Consider the following 10,970-nt stretch of genomic DNA (forward strand, 5'->3'; position numbering starts at 1 on the left):
TCCAGGGGTCATCTCAGCACGCTAGCTACTCAGCCTTGTTACAACGAGGTCTTTCTGCCTAACAGACCCGTGACGCGGTTGAATTTAGACGTAGACATGAAGTGCTGCGTGTCGTGTCGCGACCGGTATACGGTGAACGCTGATGATGCGATGAAACGCAAGCTCAGCAGAGCCATGGCTAGCAGTATGCTGTTTATGATAGCCGAGACACTATTGTCTATGGCGAACCTAAGCGCGTCGAAACGGGAGAGCGATGGTAAGGACGTGGATCTGAAAGAGCTCATGAGAAACATCGGCAAGTTGTCCGTGTACATCAGGTCGTCTCCGATTAAAAACAAGATAAGTCTCCGAATGCTATGGTATCTCCCCATGGAGTTGTGCAGTATACGTGACATAGAGGCGTATAAGCCTCTACTGCAAGAAATGGAGAAGATGTCCCTTCGCTACGTGCTGCTCTCTTACCCCGAGGACTCTCAAACCTGCGGCATGTGCGATTTGAGCAAAGCGATATCGCAGACCGCTGCTGTAAACAACGCTCGTTGTTTAAGACTAAACGCCGCCATGAGACAACAGAGGATTTCTGCCGTGGACAAAGCTCCGTATTCATTGAGGAAATCCGTGAGACTACCCAACTGTTACAAAGAGACCACTAGATTCGAATACGTCGAAACGTTCAACGATCAGGTGAATTCCCCGGGCTCCGGGTTTGACTGTCATCGTTCTCTCTCCGTGGGACTTTCCTCCAATCCCGTAGGCGAAGATGTCACGTTTCTAGGCGAACAGTTTACCGGTATACTGAAAGAAAGAGAGCTGTCGTTGACCAGGGTTTTTGACATCGACGATGCCCCAGACAGCGAACTGGTGCACAAGGAAGCTACGCGACTCATGGCTTTGTGGGGTGTGCCCGTGACAATCAGGAAAACGGGGACCGGGCTGTTCTGCGTACAAGCTACCGAGAAGTCGACCACTTATCCGTGTCCCAAACACAATAGAGTACACTCTACTTGTAAACTCAGCGCTCTAGTGTTTGCTACGCAGACTGTGCATAAATGTTTTGTAGCTTGAATGAATTCTCTGTATGTATGCGATTTGTCCCCCGTACAATAAAAACCCCCAAATAAAATAATAACGTCTCTATCATGAGCACTGTGTTTGTTTTCATTGTCGTGTGTGCATGCATATGAACAAAGAAGTGATAAAACAAGTGGATGATGCGACAAGAAAGTTTATTGAATTGGAAAGTCAAAGAAATCACAAGTTACATGTACGGTAATATATATATATGTAAGCAAAAAAAAAAAGACAAAACTGGTTCTGTATAGAAGGCACGGGTTACATTTATTATATTGTCAGCATGAAGCAAAATGAAAAAAAGCCAAAACTGTTCTGTATATAAGGCACGGGTTACATTTATTATATTGTCAGCATAAAGCAAAAAAACAAAAGACAACTCTGTTCTTTTGTGTTAGAAGGCATGAATTACACCACGTTTCTCAGCGCTCTGCAGGCCTGAAAAAGATCTCAACTCTTGCGGTGGTTTGCAATCTGTCATGCGGTACACTCTCTGCGCACAACCAGCCAGTGATTCGATGGGCAGCTCCATCCAAGCTGCATCGTTGGAGTCCAACACTTCAGCTTTGTATTGAACGCCAACCAACAGTCCTGTGGGTCCAATCACGTTGCCTTTAGTACAAACATAGTCCTGACCCCCACGACGACATTTGGTCAAGCTCCGGAGAAAGAAGGACGTGACGTTACCGCCGATCCCCGGTCCCCGCGTCTCATCTGACTGGACGTCGGACATGATACTGCAGGCTACAGAAAGGCTCAGTTCAGGACATAGTCTGGGCTCGAGGGATATTATTTTAAAAGATGGATCGTAAGTCAGTTTGTAGATCTTTCCGTTCACTGTGACGCTGGAAGCACCCAAGTCATTTCTGCTGTAACCCACAGTAGCGTTTGCGGTGATAACTTGCGGCTTGGCTGGCAGCTCATCCGCGATTGTGTGTGGAGTAGGCGTCACGCTCTTGATCTCGGGAGCGTCTGTGTCATTGTTGATCTTCGAGATGATGTCGATTTGGTCTTGTATCTGGGCACCTATAGCGTCTACACGAGCCTTCATTTGAGCAGTGTCTCGCAGACTCTTCAGGGCCGCCTTCAAAATAAGAGTTGCCGTGGAAGAAGCCACGTTTAACACGGTGGAAGAAGCCACGTCTAACACGGGCGAGACAAGGGACCGTTTGCGTCTGTTCAGTAACAGGTCATAATCTTCAATTTCCGGGTCGGTCAGGGTCTCATTGACCCAAGAGGCGTGCATGTCGACTACCAGCCTATCGTTTTCAGGCCAAGCGGTCCAGGACACGGTCATCTCTCTGTCGATTTCGCCTTCGGGCATAGGCATCCTCAGCTCCAGCCAAAACTGGAGTGATTTAGAATTGCACATGTAGTATTTTGTATCTTTAAACCCGGACGCTCTCACCACACAAGACCCAGAGTATCGTGCGGAAAGCTGGATTGTTTTAGCTAACCCTAGGCCAACCATACTCAATATGGTAGGCTCAGCAACGAACGGCACGAAGGGTATGTTTTTAGGCACAGCTGCAGGTTTCCGTGGAAGACTCATGTTGTCGGGGTCGATCACTACATAGCCCACGGTCCATTTTATGTTGTGAGCATTGTCAGGCAGAGGACCCTTGCATCTGGTTGTCATGTCGTCCCTAGTGAACACACAGGGCACCATGTCGGCCCACTGCGCAGCTGTGTACTGAGAACAGTCAGCGGGAGCCAGAATCATCATGGTCTTGTCGACGGCGTAATCTCCTATGATAGAGGCGTGCATCTCCCAGGTGCAAAGGGAAGGCTTGCGGTACTGTCTGGTGATGGAATGGTAAGGTCGGTCCACGGTCACCTTCCTAATGCTAGGATACTCCTTCAGCCCTGCCAGCATAGCGTCGTGCAAGGGTCCTCGGATAGTGACATCTCCCAGTGTCCCGGTAACAGACAGCAGAAGAACTGCTGCTGCGATGATCAGTTTCCTCATCTGGGTTGAGTCTGTGTCACTTCCAACGGCAGAACAAAAGATCCGTTCGCTGTGAAAAAACAGCAGTGCACTGAAAGCCCAATGCGAGGGGCTCTTATTCATAGCAACCTCGGTCGGGAAACTTCGGTCGGGAAACTTCGGTCGGGAAACTCCGCTCGGGAAAACTCCGCTCGGGAAAACTCCGCTCGGGAAAAACTCCGGTCGGGAACACTCCGGTTGGGAACACTCCGGTTGGGAACACTCCTCTCGGGATAAAACCGCATAGCCTCCCAAGTGCTCCGGACACACCAAGCGGTTAGCATCTTGAGGTCTTATCTAGGATCACGGAGAATAGCCATGTTGAATGCGAATTTCACAGTAGCAATTATCGGCCTTGCCATTGTTTCAACATGCGCCGGGATAGTAGACCGAGGACCCCTGAACGATGCAATGCTCGCAGGTCTGAAGGCACATCGTACCATCCGACAGGTCACAGTGAACAATCCGCAGAAGGTGATCTCAACGTGGCGTCTAGGGTCTAATCCTCCGAAATGTGAGTGGCGTATGACCGCCGACATCGTAGGCGATTACGCCGTGGACAAGACGTCGATGTTTGTGCAATTCCCCGACTGCTCGGAGTACACCGCTCAGCATTGGTCGGGTGTATTCCCCTGCGTCTTCAACAGAGAAGCTTTGACTACCACATGCGAAGCCCCTCTCCCTGCAGGCACGGAAAATGGAACGTGGCGCTTGGGGTACACGATTGTAGATCCCATCAACACCGTGCTTCCGCAGAAACCAGCGCCCTCGAGAAGAGACGTAACGGCGACACCTTTCAAAGCCGAGCCGACCCTGTTAAGTCTGGCGAGCTTGGGGTTGGCGAGGACCATACAGATGTCCGCTGCGTACTCCGGGTCCGGTGAGATCACAACCTCCGGGCCCGACCGGCGGTGGTATCTTAGCTTCAATTCGAACGATGCACTGTTTGAGCTGGATACCAACCTAGAGGTGCCCAAGGAGGAGCACAGAAGTCTCACCGTGTCCTGGAACGCCTGGCTTGAGACCGATAGACTGATAGTGGATTTGCACGCATCCTGGGACAAAGAGCCTGACTACGAGTACCTCGACTCCACTCCCGAGCAGGACGATCACGCGGGTAGACAGAAACGGTCTCTGTCTCTGTTACTGTTGAAACAATTCGCAGGTCTGGCACAAAGAAACGATGTGACGTCAAAAGGCAACGCGATGGCCACTGTTAGCGACACAACAGAGGTCACCGGTGACGCTGGCGCTCAGGCGACTGTCGACCCACCGCCTGACAACCACTCGGTCCTCACAGCGCACACCGTTGTGAGTTTCAGCAGAAACGACTTGGAGTCTTCCAGTGTTACCGTGGGGGGCAAAGCGTACAGAATGAATTACGTCGGAACTCTGAAGACATTGTCACTCGAACCGCGATTGTGTCCTGTGATAACTGCAGCTAGCGCCTGTGGCATCATGAGTGACATGGCGTCAGATGAAAGGCAACTACGGAGGATTGGCAATGTTACGGCGTTCTACCTCCGGGATCTGAGTACATGTACGCGTAAAGGACAGAAATGTATTTGTACCAAAGGCAATGTGATTGGAACAAACGGGCTGCGTGACGCCGTAGAATACAAAAGTCCTGTGATGAACTCAGACGATCCCGCGTGGATGGAGTTGCCCATGAAGTCACAGTCACGTTGTGCCGCGAGCGTTTACAGTTTCAACGAATGTAACACCACCCAACAGGGAGCACAGTTCATCGGGCCGCCGCGGAAGAGTAACCGTGGCACCGTTCACAAATTCTGACATGTATTAGTCCTGTAGCGATCGCACAGTGACATTGTGTATCCTCCTTTTTTATTTTTTTTTGTTCTCTTCTTTACATACCATGGTAATTCGCTAGTGTGTTTGTGTTTATTTTTGTGTGATGTGAACGTGCAATAAATGATATACCACCGCACAGACAACGACTGTTTGTCACATTTGTTTATTTTTGTGTGTACACATAGTTCGTGGCATCATGCTACACATACGACTGCGGGCAACCGCGTCAGTCTTGTAACAGAAAACACACCGATACAAAACAGTTGGTCAGCTCTAGTAGCAAAGTCACTTTATCCCAGTTTGGGGTCCGCGTTCGCCGTGTGCACACCATGCCTAATCTCAGAGGTTGACGATCTGGCGACGTGACGGTAGATGCAGTTGACCAAATCGGCCGGATACGCGTGCAGTTGATCCAACGTGTGGTATTGCGCTCGCGCCGCGGAACCCGATGGTTTGAAGTAACCCCGAGGGCCTCTCTGTGCCACCTCCACGTGTTTGCCGTCCACGATGCTATCACAGTTCCCGTCGCACATGAAACCTCGGAAGGGATTGTTGGTCATAAACCTCGTTCTCTTTCTGTACTTGGCCTTGTACTGACAGTAATCCAGCCGTACGACGTGTTTGTCTGCTCGAGACACGTTTAACACCTTGGCTTGCACTTTCCAACGGCTGGGGGGGTCTCCGTTTTGGGCGTGCATGGCCGCCCGTACGCTCTTTGGGTGATTTCTCCTGTCGTGGTACAGCCTGCGGGAGACCCATCGTTTCCACAGCATGCTCGTGTCAGGGTTTTCCACAAAGTATTGGAGCGAAGGGTTTAGCCTGTGGAAATACTCGATGATATCCACCGTTTTCGCCACCAACGAATCTGCCAACGAAAGATTCCGAGGAGTTTTGGCCGTGCTTCTAGCCGTGCTGTAATTTTCACAAGGCGGGCCTGCGAATATCACGTCAGGCGCTCGTCCGGACCAGTCCTCGGACGGATCCCACTTCAGAATGTCTACCACTATATCGGCGCCGTGGCGACCGTCGACGTCCAACCGCTTTACTATCCACCCGTTATCCGCGAACGGTTTGCATATGCTGCCGGTGCCATCGAACAGGCTCAGTAAAATCCGTGGTCGCGAATCGCTAGACATTGTTCCTATTGCCTTTTTCTTTCTTCTGTACTAATCCGTTTGCGTTAATCGAACGAATCGCCACGGCGAACCCGCTCACGCCCCTGTGTCCAATGATGAACGCATGGGCCTTTGCTCAAACCGGTGACGAAGACGACAACGTACTGCGGGTGCGCTCGCCGCGAAAAGCGGCACCCGTTTGTCGAACTGTAGACCATCAGAACTCGTAGAGCGCTTCGACCGCGGAGCAACCGAGTGCGAAACGATCTCACGTTCACAGAAGTGGATTCTTGAGAGTTAAAACAAATATAAACCGATCACCATATAATAGCTGCCAGTCCAGGTGAAGAAACATGGCCTCCAGTGGAATGATTCTATTCGTTTTCACTGTCCTCTGCATCAATGTAGTAAAGAGCAGTGGTAAGTTTATTTGTAATACGAGAACTTAAAGCATGTAATGGTGTTTGGTACTCGTATGACCTCCAATCTAATATAGCTTTTCCTACAGGTTTTGTAAAAGTGGAATGCAAAGAAAATGTGGGACACTGTGGCCAACAGTCACTGCTGGAGTGTGTTGTCAAAACAACAAATGAAGTAAACAGTCTATCTATCCGTATGCTTGCTTGGAAAAAACTGTCCTCTCCAGAAGACGAAGGTGATCTCGTGTTGGGTTTCGGGGACGGAAAAATGCGCCACGTAAAGCAAGGTTACAGGTTCGCTGAACCGTCGTGGAACAAAAGGAACACGAATGTATCTCTGCTCGTCACCAGGACTACAGCGAAAACCGATGGATATTACAGGTGCACGGTGGTCACAGACAGCGGTGATGCCAGCGTGGTCACTACGCTTAAAGTCAAAGGTGAACTTAACATAGCGTGCAGTGTTTTAGCACAAAGTAATCGCATGAATGTCCCAGGTCACAATTTATGAGTCTGTTACAACAATTTCCTGACACTCTGGTTTTTTCTTTGTGTTTCACTCTCTACTGCTTCACGATTATTGATTTGAAGGGTATTTCGTGAAGACGGAGTACACTGCGGACGCGGCTGTTGAAAAATGTCAAAGGCACAAGATGTGTACACGTGGCGAGAGCGTGATCCTCGCGGGCTCCTTGTGGCACGACACGATATGCGGGCACTCATCAGACTTCCCGCGGATCACATCGCTGACCGAGCTTCCCTCGGGTAAGACGCTGCAGGCCGTAGACAGACTCGCCTCGCTCTGGACGCGGACCATGCCGGACGCCGACTTCACCGAAATGTGCAAGCACCTGTCACCGTCTACGCCCCTCGGAAAGTGCAACACGATCGATATCACGAGGTCCTTCTCCGCGGAACGGTCCGTAGCACAGCAGTTGTATTACACGCTGCATGGGTTGTTCTTGCACAAAAGCGCGGAGAAGATGTACGCTCAGGTGATACAACCTTTCCTAGCGGCCGGTGTCAGCACAAAATATCCTAAGATCGAGATTCAACACAAGCTGCCTGTGGAGGTCGACGTTATCGAAAACACGTTACTCGTGCAAGTCGTTGTAGCGATACCGGTTGACCCAAGACTTCAGATCAAGCCTGTCAAAATCATGTGGTACCGAAAAGATGTGGACGAACCGACGATCATATCACATTCGGTGCTTCTGACAGTACAAAAGGAGTCTGTGTATTACCGAGATCCCCGGTGCGAGATGACAAACAAATTCCGGTGGAAGAAACCCTACGACGAGGGCTTTCTGGCCTACGTGATGGATATCTCGCTGATCATCAAGGGTCTTCGTAGTAGTGTATATCAAGAGCTCCAAGCGGAATTTATGTATACTGCCCTCAAGCCCGACGGCAAGGAGCAAACACTGTACGATGACAAAGACATTGCTCTGAAATACATCTGGAAACACAAGCGGTCCCCGGACTGTACGTGTGAAAACGAACTGTACTACACGGACCCGACAGGGCCTTGTTCTCCCACTTGCATACCGTACGCTCGCGTCGTGCCAGGGTTACCGGACGCAGACAACGATTGGACGTTACATGTTTCGTACAATCACAAGGGGCTCACGCCTCAAAAGAGCAGAGTTGTACACGGAGTCACGCGACTCAACACCGAAATTTATTGTTTGGTCACATCTACGTTGTTCACGTCCCTCAACGGACCGCGGGGGGATGCGCCCGCAGCTCCCGTGGACGTGATGCAATGCGATGTGGTTCTGTTAGAATTTCCAGTTAAGACTGTTAGGGACCAAGGGACTGGGGCCGCGGGGGACCACCAAGGGTTCTCTTGTGTTGCGATACACGTGGGGTCGCAGTCCGCGCCGGCTCTAGCCGACGGAGAAGTGTGCATTCCTACTTCGGTCAACAACACTCTGGCTATCATCCGCCGTCAAGGATGGACGGCCGCGCTAGGAGTCAAAATTGCATTCCAAATCAACGGAGGCACTGTCAATCCTAACCAAGAAGAATTGTCCGCTGTGCTGAGCTGGCTATCGACCACCACGTCCGCGGTTCAGACCGTGGTGGTTGACATGAATGTGGAGCATCGCGGTTATGTCCACTTCGACGCTGTCAGCGAAGTGTACGGGTCTAGGTTTGACTTGAAACCCGGTTTCACGTCTAGCGCACTATCCAGAATGATGACGATCGGGGACGTCCCTGTCAACACGGGGGCAAGTTATTTCAAGGAAGGCGATAACGTTCGCATGGGCTCAGTAAAACAACCTACGGCGATCACATCTATCACATGGAAACACCACAACGACATTGTCGTCGAGTGGCGGCGTGACGTGCAGAAGATTACATCTCACAGAAACTTCAAAGGACGAGTCACTGTGGACACAGAGACGGGGGCTCTGGAATTCTCACACTTGATCGCCTCGGACAGCGGAGTGTATACGGCGGAGATTGACAGGCAGGTCCTTCCTCGGAGGTATAATATCATTGTCACGCCGAGCGTCTCGCCTCAAAAGTCACTAAGAGAAGTGGGCGACTTGGTGGCTCGACACGGTGTGTTTTTAGAGTTGACCAACATCAGGGGCTTATCGCAGACTAACTGTGACTCACACAATCCTCACATGTGGCGACCTGGGGAGTATTACGGAGAGGAGGATCTGAAAATAGAAACCGACGACGTGAAGACTACAAAAAATTCGGGGGTCTACGTTTTCGATGAACTGAGCAGACTGTCAAACAATCGAGCCGGCATAATAGTATCGTTACCTTCGGCCGCATATGACTTTGGACCGAAATGCACAAGCCCGGCAACGCTCGTGAACAGACACCTGGCGGGGTTGACAAACACTGTGATATACAGCACACGGGAACTGTCGGCGATGGTGGTGGACATGGCCAAGTGGGGCGTCGCGAAGTATGGATTGGGTTACCTGGATTACACGTTCGTTAGAACCAATAACATGCCAACGTTTAGCGTGTTGGCCAACGCCATCGGGCTTGCCGCGGATCGTTACAGGGTGCTAAGGTACAGTTACGCGAGGGATCCGGCGTTTGGGGACGGAGGGTATTCGGCCGCGCAAGTGAACGGTATATACAAACTAGAAGCAGGGATGTTTTTTAGGCAAGTGTCGAGCAGTTCCCCTAGGGTGAAAAGTTTCGTGTCGATACCCGGCGTACCCGAGCTGGAACTAGGGTTGTCTTCCGAGATGAACGTGGGTTCCAGCTTGTCCGCCAGCGTACTCTCTATGGGCGCTGAGGCTAAGCTGATGGCCTACGTGCCTTACGGCGCTAAGACGGTCCACTTGAACCAGAACGGAATCGTTGTGTTTGTGGACAGGGTTAGGGAGGTTGTGTGTTACCACGTTCTCCCCAAGGTGCAAGCCGTACCCATCCGAACGCCTGCCCTCGGCGTAGTTACAAATCACGAGACAAACGTCACCGCGCTGGGCAGCGGTTGTGTCCGCAACATGCCGGGCGATCACCGGTACGTTAAGTTAGCGTTGACCTTACCCTCGGCGACAGAAGCGGACAAACTGTTCATAATGAAACAGATGCCGCGCATAGACGAACCGCAAAACCCTCCGCTGTCAAGCGAAGACAAAGCGTGGCTTTCCGTGGCAAACGATACACAGCGCTACGAATATAGGCCCCATCAAGCTAGGGGACCGGCCGCTTTGTACGCTGAGATGCACACCATTTCAGTGGTCCTCCAGTGCCTCAGCGGGTATAGTTCGTGTGTAGCATTGGCCAATATAGTCGAAAACAATTGGCCTCAGGGCGGCACCGGGTATCCTATAGCCCTTCGGGCTTTCGAGGTGAGGCAGGGCGTGTTGTTGAAAATGATACTAGCGGTAAGCCACGGAGCGCTGAGGGTGGAAACGTCGTGTGATCTCGAGCCGTTTGCGTGGAGTTCGCATGAAATCAAGTACTCGGCGCAAGTCCGCGGCTACTATCAGCGCAAACAACGGTCGCCGCTCAACAGAGTGTTTAAGGAGATCGGGATGATTCAAAGCACCGCCAATTCTATCACACGAGCCATAACAGCCGCGGTGTGCCAGAATGACACACACGGTCACCCCAGGGGGTACAAGTGGGTAGATTTGATACAAGCGGCGAACTGTGTCGGCGAGACCGAACGTCTGACCGTGGAGGGGTCCGATACGGTTTCTAAGTTGGGTAAACTTGTAAACGACGGGGATGCTAGATTGAGGGCCCACGGGCGACATCTAATTGCCGCCGAGGTCCATGTGGGCGCGTTGTCTTGGGTCGCCGCTATACTGGCTGTATTAATCAACATAGTGTGCGTCACCACACTGTGGCTTGTGTGTGTCGATTGGCGGTCGAGCCGACACAGATATAGAAAACTACAATGACTGCGAAAATGCTATGTTTGCTCTGCGGGTGGGTCATCCTCACGGCTACTTGCACAGCAACCAACGGATCCGACACACAGACCCAAGGTGATCACAGACTGATATTAACTCCAGCTCAGTGGAAGATACGAAGCCTCGACCCCCCCGCGTACGTCACGTACAATTTCAATTTAGG

Source organism: Oreochromis aureus, linkage group 13 (assembly GCF_013358895.1).
Source record: "Oreochromis aureus strain Israel breed Guangdong linkage group 13, ZZ_aureus, whole genome shotgun sequence".
Taxonomy (NCBI): Eukaryota; Metazoa; Chordata; class Actinopteri; order Cichliformes; family Cichlidae; genus Oreochromis; species Oreochromis aureus.